Here is a 19,846-nt window from a genome sequence, read left to right as displayed (position 1 = left end):
CTGAAATAAAGAGACTTCTCCTATATCTGAAGGAATGGAGGTTTCGGGTGTGTGTATGATCATTAAAGTCCTATGTGTTTAATTAGTTTCAGATTTGGAAAAATGCAGTTTTGGGCACATGACATCTGGACTCTGTGCCCCCTACAGGTACTGGCATGGTATGCAACCTAAGAGAGTTTTATAATATATCTCTCATTCTTTCTTCCCTTCCACTTGACAAACTAGGGAACACCCCCTTCCTAAATTACATTATTCCCCAAACATGCCACTTTTCCTGCCTTTCTGCTCATGAACCTCTTTTCCTGGACTATCTTTATCTCTAACAGGTCTGCCTACAACCAAAGTCCTACACTTGCCTCCAAAACCAGTGTGAACCTCATTGCTTCTTCCTAGCTCAATTAGTTATTCTCTCTTTGTGTTGCTGTGGTTGAACATTCCACATAGAAACAGCAATCTGAGTTCCCAATTATTGAACCCTACTCTGATTCTGGCACTAAATTCTACACTTGAGGTACTAGAGCACTCACAAATAAATAGAAGCACACTATATTTGTCTGTTTACCCATATTCTCCCCACTACACCTCCAGGGCAGGAACTAAGCTTAATTTCCCAAGGCAGAGTAGGTGCTCAAGTTATGCTAAAGTCACTAAAACTCACCTGTCCATCTCACTGGCTTGGATCTGCCAGAAAAAGGGGGCCGTGTGACTTTAAGATAGGAGCTGCTCAGACATGACAGAGAAAGGGCCTGGACAAAGCAGAGTGAGCCCAAGCCCTCTGACTGACAGCCACCTCTATCTTCCTCCAAGCCCCAGACCTGAGCAGGGCTGGGGACCCAGCTAGTGCCATAAATCTGGGATGGGCTTGTAACCATGAACCCTTCCCTTGGGGCAGAGTCAAACTCCTACTCAGTGCTAACAGTCATGGGCAGAGCTTCAGGCTTCCCAGAATGAGGGCAGTTACCCTCCCTGGAAACATCATTACCCACATGCCACTTACTTATAGATCCAAAGGCCCATAAGGCTGGAAGCCATGTTCAGACCAGCCATCCCTCCTTGGCAAGAGTGTGAGATTTGTGCAGTCTGATACTAAGTTTCTAGACCTTTCAGAAAATCAACTGTATTGTTTACATCTAGTTAAGAAACTGGCCCAGGAGTTCCCATCATGGCTCAGTGGTTAACGAACCCGACTAGGATCCATGAGGATTGGGATTTGATCCCTGGCCTCACTCAGTGGGTTGAGGATCTGATGGTGGCGTAAGCTGTGGTGTAGGTCACAGATGCAGCTTGGATCCCATATTGCTGTGGTATAGGCCAGCAGCTACAGCTCCAATTCGACCCTAGCCTGGGAACCTCCATATGCTGCCAGTTCATCCAAATGCTTTGATGCTTCTGGTTCCAGCTTTGGCAGATCTGACTTTGAATCTTGGCTCTGCTGCTTAATGGCTTTGTGACTTTGGAAGACTCACCTAACCTCTCTGAGCCTCAGTTTCCTTATGATAAAATGGAAATAATAAAACTCGTCTCCTGTGGTGGTTGTGTGTCTCAGTGGAAGGAACACTTCTGACAGTTCTGTCCTCCTTTCTCTTCTAGTTATTAATATGTTTCTTGTTTTTTGATTATATCTTGTTATTGGTGTAATTTTCCTGGTTTGAGGATTCCTGCACTATTGAGCTTTCTTAATCCCATGTCTGATTATGAAAACTCCCTCTAAGCTTTTGCTCTTCCTTGGCTTTATGTATTTTCTCAAGTGAGATCTCTCTGCTAAAATTCATTTCCCTGCCAATCTCCAATTTGATGCATCATCCCGATCATGCTATATTATGTTTGGCAACATAATGTGATGTGACTCCGGCTGCCGATGACGGATGGGGTACCCGTCAGCAAATGGAACAGCACCCAATTTTCTAAAGAGCATTGTTACAGAAACAAACAGGATGGCCTTTTAACTTGTATTGATTTATTTCTGAAGAATGAGCCCCTCTCTTACTTTTACAAGTGCTGTAATTAGAGGGTAGAATTACCTTTCTGGGGCTCAGCAAGCTTAACAGCAAGGGGGTGGGTGAAGAGGAAAGGCGGGGTGCAGGCAGGAACCCCTGGCACTCCAGTGGGCCAGATTTAGCACAGGGAGCATGGAGGTTAAACACATTAAAAATTCCTTTCTTCCTTCCTTCCCGTTATATATCAATCCATCCTTTTTCCTTTTTTCCTTCATGTCTCTCCATCCTTCCCACTTATCCTTCCATCCACTCATCCATCCATACAGCCAACCATCTTTCCTTCCTTTATTCTTTCCTCACTTTCTTCTTTCCTGCCTGCTTTCTATCCATGATCCATCCATCTAACCATCCATCCATCCATTTATACATTCTTCATCCATATATCCACCCATCCATTCATCTTGCCTTTTCATCCTACCATCCAGCCATCATCTTTTCTTTCTTCCTTATTTCTTGCTGTAATTCCACTTATCTATTCATCCATTCAACATCCATCCTTATACCCATCCATTCATCTATTCTTTTATCTGCCTTCCTCCTTCCCTTCTCTCTCCCTCTTTTCTGCCTTCCTCCTTCCCTTCTCTCTCCCTCTTTTCTTCTCTTTTCCATTCAACATTTTTGAGGATTGTGCTTGGTGTGATGTAGAGTGACTCTGAAAGATCAAGATTCCAAGCCTAGCACTGCTGCGTGACCTTGGGGAAATCAATTCATCTCTCCAATGCTAGACTTCCTCAGCTCTCCCATCACTCTCCCCCTTGCTCATTCCCCTCTGGCCACCCTAGAGCATGCTCTCTTCCTTAGGGTCCAGGCACCCTCCCACACAGGGGCGTTTGCACTCATTTTTCCTTCTGCCTGGAACCCTCTTCCTCCAGAGAGCCTTGGGGTTCCCTCCCTCCCTCCTCTCTGGTCTCTTAAAATGCTTTCTCACCAGAGGCATTCCTTGCTCACCCTCTCCAAAAGAGCTGTTCCTGTCACCCCCTACCCCACAAATCCAGCTTCATTTTATCCTTAGCTGCTAGCACCATCTGGCATACTACACATATTATTTAAAGAGTACCTACTTATTTAATGTCAGTTCAGCAAGACAGGACAAGGGAGGGCCAATTTGAGGGTGGTTGTCACGGTCACTGCCGTGAACAGGGGCTCAATTCCCCTGAGACCTCTCGGGATTGTTCGACCATGGAGCAGAATCCAGCTCCAGGGCCCCACTGCCAAGGCTTGACCTTGGAGTGATGACTGCCCCAGGCAGAAAGCAAAAACCTCACCAATTGTGCCTGGCATGGATGCTATGGCCTGAGTCTAAGTTGCCTGGAAGCATGCACCCCTGCCGGGCTCCCATCTGCAGATGCTTCTATGGGAACCTCCTTCCTGAGGATCTGTGTTTGTGGGGAGGGAGGCTGCCCAGAACCTCAGTCTCAGCTCTGTCCCTCCCACCGTGACCTTGGACAAGTCACTCACCCACTCTGGGTCTCAGTGTTTCCATCAATAAAATGATCAGGTTGGACCAGATCATGGTCTCCTCCCTTTTCAAGTCCAAAAAGCCCTTGTTTTAAAAAATCATTCAACCTACTGGATGGTCTCAGAGTTAGAAATCTTAAAAAAAAAAAAAAAAAAGACAATGTAATAGAAGAGGAGAGGAAGAGCTCAAGGAAAAGGAAACCTCTATTGATATTTTTGTTATCTTTGATCTCCTGAGACATTTCTGAGCATAAATCCTCCTGTCCCTCTCCCCCTCCTCCTTTCATCTCTCCGACCCCACCCCCATTATACTCTGATTTCTCTTCCTCCTCTCTCTTTCCCTCCCTTATCACCATTCTTCCACTGCAATGTAAGGTCCACAAATGCAGGGATTTCTATCTTTTGGCCACTGTCAGATCCACAGCATCTCCTCCGGTGCCTGGCATGGAACAGATGCCCCATAACCACTTGTGTTCGGTGTGAGTGAATGATGATCATGGAAGCTTAGTTACCCTTTATTGAACACTGACCATGCGCTAGGCCCTCAGGAAGGCAGGGGTGAGCTAGATAGGCAGGTCCCTGCACTTGTGGGGCTCATAGCATCCTTGAGGCCCTTCTTGGATGGCAGATAACTATGGCGGAACCCCACCAACAAACATGAGCATAAAAGCCACATACAAAACAAAATACGAAGGGACAATATGAAGGGACACAAGCTGAGAAAACATGGAGATGCGACAAAGGCAAAAAATAAAATAAAATAAAATAAACAAGTAGCAGATGATGCTGAATTCCTGAGGTCTCTGGCCAGACGTAACTCTAAAGGACCTTGTCACCCAAGAGTGTCCCTTTCATATTATGACCATGGAGGCAGAGGTAGCAAAAGTAGAGGCCAGGTTCAGTTGGGGCATGGACACTAGGAGAGAGCACAGATGCTTGCAAAATGGCCTTGAAGTCAGGGGGGAAGCTGGTAGACAGGTCAGGGCCAACCGGACCAAAAGAGCATGAGGCCCCTACCTGAGTGGGGTGTGCATGGGGGTTGCAGGCAAAGCAGGAGCTGCAGCAGTACAGCCCTGTGGTTTGGCACACAGGCTTTGGAGATGGAGACGCCTGTGTCTGAATCCCAGCTCTGCACTACTATGCTCCCTATGTGGCCTTCAGCAGCTGCTGGGCCTCTCTGAACCTCAGTCTCTTCCTCTGAAGAACAGGGGTCCTTGCGTCTCCCTGCCGGCTGGTGGGGGGTGGGGTTCACATGCTCTGATGAGCCTAAGATCTTAGCACAGGACTTCCCCACAGGAAGGTTAGCTGTTACTATGCATGCATGATGGTAACCATGCGCTGGCGTTACAGGAGGAGTGCCAACACTGCTGAGAACAAATTCTCAGGCTGGGGCTTGGCCAGACTGCAGTTTCTTTCTGATGGCATATGAGCCACCACCGGGGGCATCTCTTCCTTTATTTCAAAGCACAGCCCTCTATTGGGGACAGGATCCTGTTAATATGAACACTCAGATCGCCAGGTCCCACAAAAGGGCCAACTGACCCCTGGGGAACAAACTGTCCCAGAGGTTGTCCTATATAGTGACACAGCAGGAGACCAACAGCCCTGTGGAATCCTGTGAAAAGACCGAATCACAGAATGCCATGTTAGTGTGCCCAAGGAGTGCACAAGCATGCCAAGGACCCTTGTACAGCCAGGCTGTGCAAAACACAAAACTCTCAGGAATATGCTGAAGAAGAAATTAATCTCTGTTCAGAGCCTGGAACCTTGCCACCACCCCAGGCAGAACTGTGGTGGCCTAGAAGGGAGGTCACCTAAACCCTTAGAGGCCAGAGAAGGGATGACGGCTGGGAAGTGGTGCTGGGAAGAGAGGCTACTCCTTTATGCCCTTGGCATTTTCCCAAACGAGGGGTCTGAATGGTTTGCTCAGGATCAGGAGACACAAACCACAAAAATCTAAGACAAAAATTCCTCCATTATCCAAAAATAAGAGCATTTCTCTGAAACCTTCCATAAGCTGAGATGGCACAAAGTTAAGAGACAATTACCTTAGGACACAACTTGCTCACAGATGCACAAGATAAATGGAGATGAGGCACAGATGCTCACAGACCCAGGTCCAAAGCTGTAACAGCTGGATGCTGAGATGCTGAGTGAGGTTCCCAGGGAAGGAACTTGGCAGCACCACTCACCCTACTAGGGGCTCACCATGTTTCTATAACATCTCAGTGCAAAACAAATATTGAACGCAGCATTTGCTTTTCCCCCTTTTTTCAAAAGCAAAACTCCTCTCCAAATTTCTTTTGGTTAGCAAAAACAGGTACTAATATAGATGTTTCGTAAAAGAGAACTGGCATAAAGAGAATTTTCCCAAAGTGGGGGATACAAGTGGAAATGGGTTCCAATCCTAACCAGCCACTTATGCTTTTCCCTTCTCCAGTACGGATCGCAGCAGTCCAGTTCACAGGCCCGGTGGAAGGATTCATCAGGAAGTCATTGTATCTCACTGGTTTAAGGCTCAAGGAATGATGATTCTGTTATCACTATCCTTCAATGTGTTTATTGGTTGTGACACAAATTCCACTTCCCTAACCAGAAACTCCCACCCTTGGGCTCTGAGAGGCATTGCCCCTGCACCCAGTGTAAGTCTAAGCACCAGGACAAGATGGGCTTTATCTTCTCATTTACCCACCTCCAGTCACCCACTGTATTAGTCTGCCAGAGCTACTGTAACAAAATAGCACAGACCGTGTGGCTTAAACAACAGAAATGTATTTTCTCACAGTTCTTGAGTCTGGAAGGCCAAGATCAAGCTGTCAGCAGGGCTGGTTTCTCCAGAGGCCTCTCTCCTTGGGTTGCAGATGTGTGCACATGGCCTTGCCTCTGCATGCACCTCTGTTGTCTCTCTGTGTATTTGAATTTCCTTTTTTTTTTTTCTTTTTTGCCATACCTGCAGCATTTGGAAGTTCCTGGGCCAGGGACTGAACTTGCACCATAGCAGTGGATCCAAGCCATTGCAGTGTCAATGCTGGATCCTTAATCTGCTGAGCCAGGGGAACCCCTTGAATTTCCTCTTCTTGAAAGGACACTAGTCAAACTGGATTAGGGCCCGCCCCAACTGCCTTGTTTTAACCTAGTCACCGCTTTAAAGGCCCCATCTCCAAATACAGTCATTCTGAGGTTATGGGTGTCATAACTTCAACAAACAGGAATTTTGAGAGGTGGGGAGACAACTCAGTACATATACCCAGCATTTAAGTAGTGAAAGGAGGAGGGTGCCCTGGACCCCTACCTTCTCCCTCTGGCTCTGCCTCTTATCCAAAGCCCTCCCATGCACTCAAGCCACAGAACACCCAGATCTTCAAGACTGGCCACCTGGAGCTGACCTTCAGCATCGTTCAGGATCCAGAGTCACAGGCAATAACTTGCTTCAGCCACTGCGTGGACACACCAGTCAGAAGCCTAGGTCTTTCCGTGTCAGGCCCGAGAGGAGTTGGCGCCCAGGAAACAACTTCACACACAGGCTCTGGGAAGCTGTTGTTTTGTTTTGGATATTTATTTATTTTTTGGTTCAGAGTCATCTTCCTTCAGACTGGAAGGACTCCGATTCTGCTTGTCACTGTGTCACTGGTTTTTGCAAGCTAAGGAGACATTGTCACTCTCTCCTCCACCCTGCCACCTCCCCCATCCCCATCTCCCTCCTTTTCTTTCTCCCTCTTTTCTTTTTTTACGAGGAGCCTGGAATCACAAATATGTTGGGGGGTAGGACAATGTCTTCAGCGAAGGGGGGAATATTGGGGTCATCTTTTATTAAGAGGAAAGCTATTGAAATGACGCACTTGAACATATTGCTATTAGAGACTTGAAAAGTATTTCCCTCATTAGTGTAAAAGGGAAGAAGGGAGCTAGCAATCTTGTTGATCAGCAGTGGCAATTTATTTTAAACTGTCCATTTTCTGGGTGTCAGAGGACGACTTTTATGTATAATCTTATTTCCAATTTCAACAAAGAACACTTCACTCATGCTCTGTGTGGATTTTTTTTTCTTCATAGACAATAACCGATTATAAAAGCGGTTCTCAGCCACCCCCCCTCCCATCTCGTAGTGGTGTTGACATATGGAAATGAATCAAAATGTAATACGCATAATTACAAGCATTGTAAGCAGGGTACAATTAGTGTCTCTTCAAACCAATGTTGTAATCAAAAGACACCACTAAAACAGTCCAAAAAGTGAGAAGACTACCCGTGGCATTAGACACGGATTGGAAGGAAGTTTCTTTCTTTTCTTCTCCCTCTTCTGCCGTATATAGAGATGCAAGTCACTCCTATTCTCTTCCTTGGTAGGTGCAGAGAAATCAATTCTAATTATTTTCTCCACCCATCGAGTTGAACACAGGCAAGGAAACCTTGCTTTGAAAATAAACCCAGCTACATGGAAGGGGCTTATCTCTTCTGAAGCTTGTCTTTGGAGGGTATCTCAGGAGGTCATCTATCCTTGGTGAGGTGTCAAGTGACAAGCTGGTCAACCGGGGTAGAATTTTGTCACCAGGATGCCTTCTGTCTAGTCTACAAAGCATTTTGTGGAATTGCTGGGTTTGGGGTTTGTTTTTATGGTTATCGATATTCCATTTGGTTTTTAGATTAGCTCCCTTGCCAACACTGCAAAATCAGGAGGGGGTCGTGTCAAAGATACGATTTTCTCCTCCTTCTGGAAAATGATAAGAACTGTCCGCATATGACCCATACCCATACAGGACGCTGTATCCTCACCTGTTCTTGTCCCAGGTCTGTAGTCTCCTTATCCCCACCTGTCACTTAATGTAATGAGTCAAACCAAAGCAGCTCCATTCACCTGCCATTGGCAAGAAAACCACCATGAACCAGTCACTGTATCGTTGCTTGGTTCACTGCCTTTTCTACTCTCTTCTATCCCACTGACATGCACGTCCCACCTACAAACTCCCACCACTAACTCCCAAGCCCAGTTTTGGTGTCTCCTCTAATGCCAGAAATTGTTTCCTGACCATGCCTGCTCATGCCCCCAAACCACCTCAGAACTGTGTCCATCACTCTTGATCTTGTCCTTGCCTCCTCGAGTGAACTCTTCACACTGTGGTTAAATCCCCCTGCACGCTTCATCTGGGCATCTCTCCCTGGCCTGGGGCCCTGGAAAGTGAGGTCCCTGCCTTTTCCATGGCTGCATCCCAAACGCCTAGCATAGAATCTGGCACATAGGAGGTGTGAAGTCCCTGTTTGGATTTCTGAATGAATTATTCAATGAGTGCTGCCTCTTTGTTGTCTCTGAAGTGAGGCTGGCAGAAGAGAGAAGGGGAAAGGGATGATTACTGAGAACCTACTGTGTGTCTGCCCTTTGCCCCGTGTGGCCATAAGAGAGACCCTTTCTACCTTCCACCTCAATATTGACCAGCTATCAAGCTATTTGCCCCTCAAAAAAGCAAAGTCCTCATTATAAAATCAACTCTGATACTACTAGTTAAAACTCATATTGATATCAATATGTACCAATGGTTATCAATACCAGTTTTCTACACCTACACCTGCATTTGTATCTGCATCTATCTCTATATCATCTATACTTATTAATATCTTTCATCTAGACATCATTTCAGCTTTGGGTTGCTCACAATAGCAAACATTTGGAAACCACTTAAAGATCCGTCAACAGGGCACTGGTTCAACAAACTGTGATGTATTCAAATACTGGAATATGCTGAAACCATGAATATATGCATAGTCATTTACTGACATGCACAAAGAATCCAGCTTGCTGGGGCTAGGTCATGCCATGGCCAGAGACAAAGGTGATGCCACATTTGCAAACTATTCTTCATGAGAGATGTTGAGAGCCATTTCAGCCAAATGTTGAGTGGTCTTCCTAGGCAGTAGGCTCTCTGCTGACTTTTGTTTATAAGTTTCCATTCTCCTTGCATTTTTAAAATATTAATTGTAATTCCCCTCCCCCTGCCCAAAAGCAATGAATTGATTGTAAATGCACTACTCTGGCATTTCTCTTCTCTCCCTTTTGATTGCCTGAGCTTTCCAGCAGGCGCCATAATTCCCCACCACCCAGCAGCATCTGAGGGAATGGATCTGGGCCAATCTCTTCCATTTTGGCAAATTGACACTTGACTCTGTTCAGGTTTTTAGTTCCAGGAGTCAAGTCCCCATACTGAGCCGGATTTTGTAAATATTCAATATTGAAACATGGGCATCAAAAGTTCAAAGGAGAAGAAGCCACAGATAGGATCTAGGTTAATTTGCCTTCTGTGCAGATGAGGAAACTGACGCTCAGGGGTGCTGGAAAGAGCAGAAGTCAGGCAGGCACTTCCAAGTCAGAACCCTAACTCTGCCACTTTTGGGCTGTGTGACCTTGAGTCTGTTCTTTCACCTCTCTGTGCCTGCCTCCTCTTTCTCATTTATAAAGCTGAAAACATAATTGCAACCATAGTAAGGGTCATTTCGAAGATTAAATGTGACAGTGACTGGATCTGAGCTTCTGAAAATGAAGAAACACTAGCAGATTAGAATTGTCACCATGGACTTCAATCAACTTCCCCAACTATGGGAAATATATCTATAATAAAATGTATATAATAAAAATTTCCATCATCAGGATGCTGGGGCTTCTGAGGGGATAATGCCGTTTTCAGGTTCTCCCAGATCTCAAGTCTCTACTGCAAGGCCTGAGACTCCACAGGTGTGTTCTCAGACTCCTAGAGCCCACCAATGACCTCAGCCATGACCTCAGCTCCCTTACAAAGGCCTCCCAGCCCAGGGCCTTCTGGAGAAATTCAGGGACAATCTCAGAGGATATCTGTCTGAGGCTTAGTACACTGGCATTTCTATTCAGCCCAGAGCCTCCTTTAAGTGAGGGAAGGTGCAAAGGGGAAGGTTGCAAAGAGAAGCAAAAAATCAACTCTGGGTCAGCAGGGCAGCTGGCCTAGGGCCCAGTGGGGGCACCTCTGGGGAAGGGCTCCCACCCAGCCGGTTCTCCCACAATGCACCAGGTGCTTCTGCTGATAAGAACAGGCTGTGCAGCCTGGAGGAGCGTGACAGGAATAGACAAGAAACGTGTCTATTCTTGAGGGCTGTAAGAGGAAACTCCTGCTCGGTGAAGTGCAGGCTGATAAGAGAGAAGCAGCCAAGGCCTGGGGCGTATTTTCCCCTCCAATTTTTTTTTTTATTGTTTTGTTTCAGTTCCCTTCCTATTAAAGGAAAGAGAAAACCTGGCACCCACCCCACTGGCCAAGGATGGATGGAAGCTTGTTGTTTAAAGAAGGCAGTGAGAATGAACCTTGAGATTCCAACACTGAAATCCCAATGGTGGCTTCACCTGAGGCATGAGTTTGTGGGAGATTTTTAGTTCTTCTTCAGCCTTTGCTAAATTTTCCAAATATAGGTGTACCTTGTTTTATCATGCTCGATGGATACTGCATTTTTATCAACTGAAAGTGTTTAGCAACCCTGCTTTGAGCAAGTCTATCAACACCCTTTTTCCAACAGTATTATTTTAAATGGTATGTACATTTCGTAAGCCATAATGCAGTTGCACACTCAATAGACTACAATGTAGTGTAAACATAACCTTTACATGCACTGGGAAACCAGAAATTTTGTGTGACTTCCATTATTGTGATGGTTGCTTTATCATGGTGATCTAGAACTGAATCCATAATATCTCCAAGGTCCATCTGTACTTCTGCTATGACTAAGCATGGTGTTTATAATCATACCAAATAAAGTTGTTTTTGAATGCAAGTTTTGAATCTCATTTCTTATTTGCTCCTAATTACAGTTACTAAAGAGGGAGAGTGTTTGTTTTCTGTGATTCAGGGACAAATGTGGTGTTTCTCATCAGGAGAACATGAGTAAGAAGAAGGCCCTATGCCCTTAATCCACACCTCGGGGGGGTCAAGTTTGATGGTTTCTTAGAAAATTAAAATACACTTGGCATATAACCCAGCAGTTCTACTCCTAAGTATTTATTGTAGAGAAATGAAAACTTATCTTCACATAAAAACCTGTACATGGATGTTTGGAGCAGCTTTATTCTTAATAGCCCCAAACAGGAAATAACTTGGCCTTCAAAGGGTGAAAAGCTAAACAACTGTGGTATATCAATTCAAATAAATACTACTCAGCAATGAAAAGGAGCAAACTATTGATACATGTAATACCTTGGCTGAATCTCAAGGGCATTGTGCTGAATGGAAAGAAGCCACTCTTGCAAATTCATGTGCTATAAGATTCATCTCAACAATGGGAATGTTCAAAGATAAAGAAGAGAATGTTATATGTGAATATTCTCAGAGAGACATAGTTTTAGCTCCAAAGAACAGATCAGGGGTTGCCAGGCATTAAGAGTGGGGAGGGGGAATTCGTTCCTGTTGTGGCTCAGTGGAAATGAATCTGACTAGCATCCATGAGGATGCAGGTTTGATCCCTGGCCTCGCTCAGTGGGTTATGGATCCAGCATTGCCATGAGCTGTGGTGTAGGTCACAGACGTGGCTTGGATCTAGTGTTTCTGTGGCTGTGGCATAGGCTGGCCACTACAGCTCCAATTTGACCCCTAGCCAGGGAACCTCCATATGCCTCGGGTGCGGCCCTAAGGGGAGAAAAAAAAAAGAGTGGGGAAGGGGATGAGCCATTTGGGGGTTGCTTGAGGGATTTTATTTTTGGAGATGTATCAGTTCTGTATTTTGTTCATGTGGTGACAATTACTCAAATCTGTACATGTGATAGAATATCACAGAACTATATACCTACCCCCCAATAAGGTCACATGAAACTGGTGACATGAAAATTAGGTAGTATTTGAGTTAATAGTATTTCACTAATGTCAATTTCCTGGTCTTGATAATTGTATTATGATGATATATAATATTATCATTAGAGGAAGCTAGATAAAGTGTAACAAGGAGCCCTCATTACTGCTTTCCTTGTGAACAACTGTAAATCATTAAAAAACTAAACAATATGAAAAATACCAAAGGAAAATATACTTTAAAATCTGTGTCCAGATGTCCCTAGAGGTGGTGGAGAGATAGATGAGGCTTATTCGAAAGAACCGTAAGACATGGTTCATCATCTCACTGAAATGTTAACAAGATCACAACTACTAATCATCATCTCCAGAGCCAGAGGGGCCTAAGAGGGTCATATGATATAATAATCATGGAGCAACTATAGCCAGTTATGCTTTCCCAGCTGACCAGTTGCTACCCCACCCTAAATCTTAAAAAATAATGACAACAACAATTTAACTAAAAATACAGCATTTCTTTTAAGCTAATGTCAATAACAGAATTACCCAGTGATGAAGAGTATGGAGTCAGGATTCAGGGAAACTTGGGTTGATGCTGGCTCCTCTACCTAGTTGTGTGGCCTCAGGCAGGTATACACTCTAAGCGTCTCTGAAGATGGACTGTCAATATGAAAACAGGATGTATCAGGATCTTTTCAGATTCAAGTGACAGAAAACCAGTTCAAATAGCTTGAGAGACAGGAAATGTATTAGCTAATGTAGCTGTAGAGTCCAAGGGAACTAGCTCCAGGAATGGCTGGATCTAGGTGCTTAAAGAGTGCTCTCAGGATTCTGATTCATCTCCACTCTGATTTCTTTGTGTTGGTTTCATTATTAAGCAGTACTTGGCCTCATGGTAACAAAAAAGGTGCCAGCAGCTCTAAACCTATATCTTCCCAGTTTATTAGTTGTTACTGAAAGACAATCTCTTTCCCAGTAGTTCCAGCTAACACCCTGCAATTGAGCCTTACTTCTGGTACATATCGCATGATAATTTCTGTCAATCACTGGCACCAGAGGAATGGGATACATTGATTGATCAGGCCTAAGTCATAGCCAGGCTCCTGTTTTCCCATAACAGGCAGAGAACAGCCCTGCCAGAAGCACATGGGGACTTTTTTTCTGGAATAAAATCAATGTATCTTTAACAGAAAGAAGGATTTGAAGATGGGCTGGTAAAAACCAACAGATGTCCAGCAGAGAGGAAAACAGCATTATTATAAGGAAAAAATATTACATGAGACAGTGCATGTAAAACACACAAAAAGTGGTAGGTGCTTATTAAGAGATTAACAAAGAGCTTTTCTCTGCATCTCCTGGTCACTGTTACTGATGAGAAGAGTGAATTCACTATTGGAGAATTCAGCCTGGTTTGCCATTTGCACCAGCTCCAGCTGCATTTCAGACAAATCCCCAGTAGCACCTGGCTGCCTTTCTTACAGAGCACTCCACAAACTTTCCATTGGTCCCAATTGGATGGGTTGTTTTTTCTACCAGATCAACTGCCTTAGAGAGTCTGATTCCTTCTTGCTTCTACAAACATGAGACAGTCAGCATCAATGGCATTGTGCCAGGCACGGTGTTAGACATCCTTCATTATAATTGTTACCCTAAGCCAGGGAAGACAGTGTTGTTCCAATTTGCAGATGAACAAACTGAGTGTCGTGGGGGCAAGCAAAGAGTTTGGAAGTGGCAGAGTCAGATCTCAAACCCAAAGGCTCCAAATGCTGTTTGCTTTAGACAAAATCTAAAGCATTCCCCTCAGTATCCCCAATATTTCACATGTGAAATTCAACTGGCAGAGCTGACCTAAGCATGGAGCTCCCATCCACCTGCTCCCTAGAATCCCTCATTTTCATCCTAATGGGCTGCTATTTCTCTCTTTTTATGATGCTGATCTACTGGAGGCCAGGGCATTAATATCACTGTAAACCAAGCCTGCCATTGAGCAATTAGAGACGCAATTGCTTCCTCTGCTCCACTTTCACTAGAGAGCAAAAAGAACATTTCATCCTGCATGCCACATGCCATACCAGGACAGGAGCACCCATTTTGCTAGAGCTGAGGAACCCTTGTCTTGCCTAAGACATTATTAAAATAAAGTCTATGTTTATCCTGCCCAGCTTGCGGAATGCAAGTCAAGAAGCATCTTTTTGGTGGGTTAAGGGTTAGGGGCCAAGGAAGTCCCCTCATCTTCCAAGCCAAGTACACTGTTCCCTCTCCACTCAATTTCTCCCCCTTCAATTCACACAAACATGCACGCATGCACACACGCAGGCGTGCCTATGGGCTATTTCTTCCTCTTAATTGAAGCGATATGAAAATGCTTCTTTTATCTTCATCTTTTCCATTTTTTTTTCCTGTGGGAAGGGTGGCTGCTATTGTTATTCTCTGTGTATGTATAAACATGTGCATGTGTGTGTCTGCGTGTATATATTTCCTGGTCATTTTTTCCCCAACTGCATCTCCACAAAGAGTCAAAATTCAACCATGTTTGGAAAATAAATAGTGCTAGCATCACATTTATTAAAGCTAGAGCCCATTGTCAAGGGCAGCCTGGCTATTGGGTACCTCATGAGGGTCTTGAGAGAAACAGAATAACTCACACGGCCAGGTTCTTGGGCTGAGCTGGGAGCATGTATTTCACTCCTCTTTCCAATGCACAGATTTCCTGGGGTTTTTGTTTCCTAGTGTGGTTGGAGTTGGACACACAGAAGGGCTGACGTGTTTAGGTCCAAACCACTGTGCTTGTTTACTCCTAATCATTTTAACAAAATTTCCAGTTTACTGAGGGCCTACTGTGTGCCAACAACTGCATGACAGTTGGATCCACATTGAATCTAGTTTTCCAGAGGTGATTCACCCGGCATTTGCTACAGAATCATATGTACAATGGGCTCTTAGTATTAGTGATGATAATAATAGCTAACATTTATTTGCATACTGTATCCTAGGCAGGTTACAAATCATTACATAGTATCACTATTTTGTAGATTAATATTACATATTTAGTAATAATGTTCTTGTTTTAATGAAAAGTAACTTGAACATACAGACATGAATATAGAAAATATATAGTAAACACCAGCTTTTAAAAATCTTCATGCTCTATTTGCTCCAGAGTTTTTTCTTCTGGAACAAGACAGCACAGCTGTAGCCAAGGTCCTTATGTGCCTACCCTGATTCCAATTTTCTCTTTTACTTTCCAACTAGAGGTCTAAATTTGGAAATTATTATGCCAATAGATGTTTTAAAATGTTTATTACATGATTTTAAATTTGTAAACATTATACTTTACAGGTCTTTAAACTTTATATAACTGGTATCCAGTGTATCATTCTGTATTTTTCTGTTTCCTTCCCACTTTATGTAGATTATCATGTTTAATCCTCACAATAGCCCTAGGTGGCTAGAACCATTTTACTGATGAGGAAAGGGAAACACAAGGGAGATTAAAACCCTTACCCTAAATTTCCTTATGTTAAACATGAGTCTAGAGTGTGACTCAGCTGTTCTACACTTAAGTGTATCCCCCTAAGAAATGAGTGCTTAGGGACCCCAAAGATGTACAAGAATGTTCACAGGATCTTTATTCATAAGAGTTAAATGTTATAAATTACTCAGATGTCCATCAACAGTAGGACAGATAAACACACTGAGGTGAAAGCATGCTGTGGAATATTATACATCAATGAAAAAGAATGAGCTTGTGAGGCTGCAGCAGCAAGGGTGCATCTCACAGACATGATGCTGACAGAAAGAAGCCAGGTACAAATGTTGTACACTGTGTGATTCCAGCTATATGAAGTTCAGAAACAGAACTACATGATGACAACAGAGCAGTGATTACTTCTGGAGGCAGAGGATGGAGCTGACTGGGGAGTGAAATTGTATACAAGCCCCTGTGCCCCTGTATGTTGAAGTAAAATGCTTTTGTTTTGGCCTCCCAGGCCTCTCTTGAGTCTCAAAAGGCTGAGTTAATGATCAGGAAATGTGAAGATGTGGAAACAAAGAATAGCTGTTAGGCTGACAATTTAGACTATCACTCCACCACAGGGCAGAATCACCAAACGCCCCATTCTCTGAAAGATATAGCTAAAGGCCTGACACACATTCCTAAATTGTTTTTACAGGAAGCAGACCCCTATCCAGATGAAAACTGCTGACCAAAAGAACACAGACCCTAGACTGGTTGAAACCAGAAGGCTGATGATGCTTAAAACTTCATCTTGATGACAACCAATCTGAGAATTGTGCACGAGCTGATTATACACCCTGCAGCCCCTCACACTTTTAAAAGCCCTTCCCTCAAAGCCATTGAGGAGTTTCGGTCTTTTAATTATGACTTGCCTGTTCTCTTTGCTTGGCACCCTGCAGTAAACACTATACTTTCCTTCACCACAACCCAGTGTCAGTAGATTGAATTTACTGCACATGGGCCAGTAGGCCAGTGGGCTCAAGTTTGGTTTGGTAACAGGAAGGCCAAGGGTAGGGGCTGCTGGGTTGCTGAAAGTGCTCTATAGCCTGATCTTGGTGGTGGTTACACAAGGGTATGACGATATAAAAACTCTTCAGGCCTTGCTTTTAGATTTATATATTGTATTATATGTGTGCTATGCCTTGATGATGGTGGTGGTGATGGTGATGATAGCAGTAATGAGAAATCATTGTGTAACATCATACAGATTATCTGTGGCAGGGCCATTTGGAACCCAGACAGTCAGTCTTCTAAATCTGCACTTGACCACTATTCTGCAGATATTTATGAAGTTAAGGAAGAAGAACTGAGTTACCTGCCCAAGTTCATGCACTGGTCAAGTAGAAAAGGTAGAATTTGACACTTGTTTCATATGACTCTCACATCCATATCTCTTTTCTTTGCCTCTGATCCCTACCAAGGACAGAGTCAGAGTTCTCTGCATTCCCTATTCTCTGTCAGGATGCTGATGATTGTTTTTCTACTCTTTGTATGATTTATTCCATTTCCAGAAGGTGTCTTCACCCATTTCACAGATAGAGAAACAGAGGCTCAGTCATGTACCTCCCAATATCTAAAAGACCCCAGGGACAGAGCATGAAACCTGTGGTCAGTCAGTTCAGATCCAGCTGAGAATCCCAACTGGGGTACCCAGGCTGGTCAATACTCTGTGCCTCAGTGTTGTCACCTGTCAAGTGGATGTCACAACCCTGGGATTTGCAGGATAAGCATGAATGTTAAATGAAGCAGTGCCCGAAAAGCATGCAGCACTGTGCTTGGCACATGGTCGACCATCTCTCTGCCTGATTCTGTGGCTTCCCTGGCCATTCGGGCTTCCTTGTTCATCATTTAGTTGATCTGTGAGCTTTCTTACAGCTTTAAAATGCTATGATTTATGGCATTTTATGCAAATGTTGATTAAGCACTCAGCTCTGCACAATTCAGAGAAAAAAAGGAGGGGGATGGGCTGGCATGGTCCCCAACTCCAAAGGGGCAACAATAACATTGACGGGGGGACATGCCAAGTGGCAGGTCAACTGTGCCCTGCTTCTCCTGAAACATGCTGGGGCCACAGGCGGCTCCCACGTTTGGCTCATGCAAGATGTGAAAAGGATGGCCCAGCTTGGGATGGGGTGGATACCCGATATGAATTAGCACAGGGGGCCTGGGCACTGGGGAATTATCCACAGGATGGCCATCCCTCTGTGGCTGGCCTTTAGTGAATGTTCTACTCCACAGTGGCCCATAAAACCAAGAGGGAAAACAAAAGCCTTCACTTCACAGAGCTACATAAAATAATCTTAAAATGGGCATCCATAAACGTGGAGCTAGTAATTATTCGGATCTAGTTAACCATGCAACAAAATGGAATAAATGCAGCTCCATTAACCTTATTTTAAAAGTACTTTTTGGTGATTCATGTTTATTACACTGTTAACATTTAAAAGAGTGGACGCCCACCACCGTTTCTGCTTTGGAACCCTGCACAGAAGAAAACACACACTTGTGGGAACGAGAAGGAGATCCAGCAGAATGCTTTTCCTTTACCAGCCCCTGCCCCAAAGAGACTGTCCTCATCCATCCCTCATTTGGTTTACAAGTATTTATTGAGCACCTGCTATGTCTCCAGTACTTGGTGAAATGCTGGGGCGACAGTAGTGGGCAAAAGGGCAACCAGCCTCAGGGAGCCAGTGTTCCCATGGGGCAAGGCCTGGGAAAGCAAATCACTTCTACTAAGTGATTTGGGGCCCCAAGCAAAATCACCACCTGGAGACTTCAAAACTATAAATCCCTATCCTCTCCCTACTTTTGCTCCTGGCTTTTAGCATCCATTGAAAACAGCCGCCTGAAACTACTAATGCCACAATGGCTGCAAAATACTGGTTTTATAACTCCATTATTTCTTCACATTTATTAATTGATTGCCTACTGTGGAGAAGATATGCACCTTCTCTTCTGTGCATCTGTTTATTATCAGAATGGATTCTTATTTTAGTCAGTGGTCCGCAATCCATTACTGAGGTCACGTGCGCGCACGCGTGCACACACACACACACACACACACACGCGCGCGCGCGCGCTCACAGAGACTCAGCAACTGCCCTAGAAAAAACAGCTGGACATCCATAAGAAACTCAAGAAACATGACAGCTAAATGATCCTGGATTTTGTCTAGCCCCGTGGATGGCGTTGGGGAAATAGCTGTAAAGGGCTATTGGGAAATTGGTGGATTTTAAATCAGAACTGTGATAGCAATGATAAATATCCTGATTTTGATAACTGTACTGTTATTATGTCTGCAATTGTTCTTATGTTTAAGAAATACATGCTGAAATAATTAACAATTGAGTGACCAACTGTCCCAGTTTGCTCATGACTCTGAGGGGTCCCAGGACAGGTAACTTTCAGTTGCTAGAGCTAGAAAAACCCCAGGCAAACCAGGAGATTTTTTCACTCTAGAGAGGACATCAGCACTAAAATTTACCTCAAATAGTTCAGAAAAAAACCATATATATAATACATATAATTATATACTGTTCATCTATACCATGTGTTATAATATTAGCATATATTAATGTATATATTAATTATATACATATACCTAATACATAATACATTATTTATTTTATCACAAGTACTTTACATATTAATAACATATTAATAATACACTAAGACATATATTAATAAATGTATCTAATGCACTATATGTCTAGTATATCTATAGTATTTGTAAAATAGTGTATATATATACATATATATAATCTACTTTGATGCACTTTATCTATTATATATTTAAACATGTATACACACACATATATATTTAAATTTAGTGAGGAAATCAAGAAACGAGACAATTGGTGAAAGTTTACAATTAAAGAAGCTGGTAAAAAGTAAACAGAAATCCTTTGTACTTCTGTTAGTTTTTTGTGGAGCACTTTGCTACAACAAAGTACCAAAACCTGAGTACTATCTCCCAGCTCTGGAAGCTAAAGACTGAGATCCAGGTGTCAGCCAATCCCTGATCCCCGTGAAACCTGTAAGGGAAGATCTTTTGTCTCTTGCAGCTTCTGGAACCCCCAGATGTT

This window comes from Phacochoerus africanus, chromosome 15 (genome assembly GCF_016906955.1).
Source record: "Phacochoerus africanus isolate WHEZ1 chromosome 15, ROS_Pafr_v1, whole genome shotgun sequence".
Taxonomy (NCBI): Eukaryota; Metazoa; Chordata; class Mammalia; order Artiodactyla; family Suidae; genus Phacochoerus; species Phacochoerus africanus.
The sequence above is the reverse complement of the archived record's forward strand: the minus strand, read 5'-3'. Positions refer to the sequence as shown.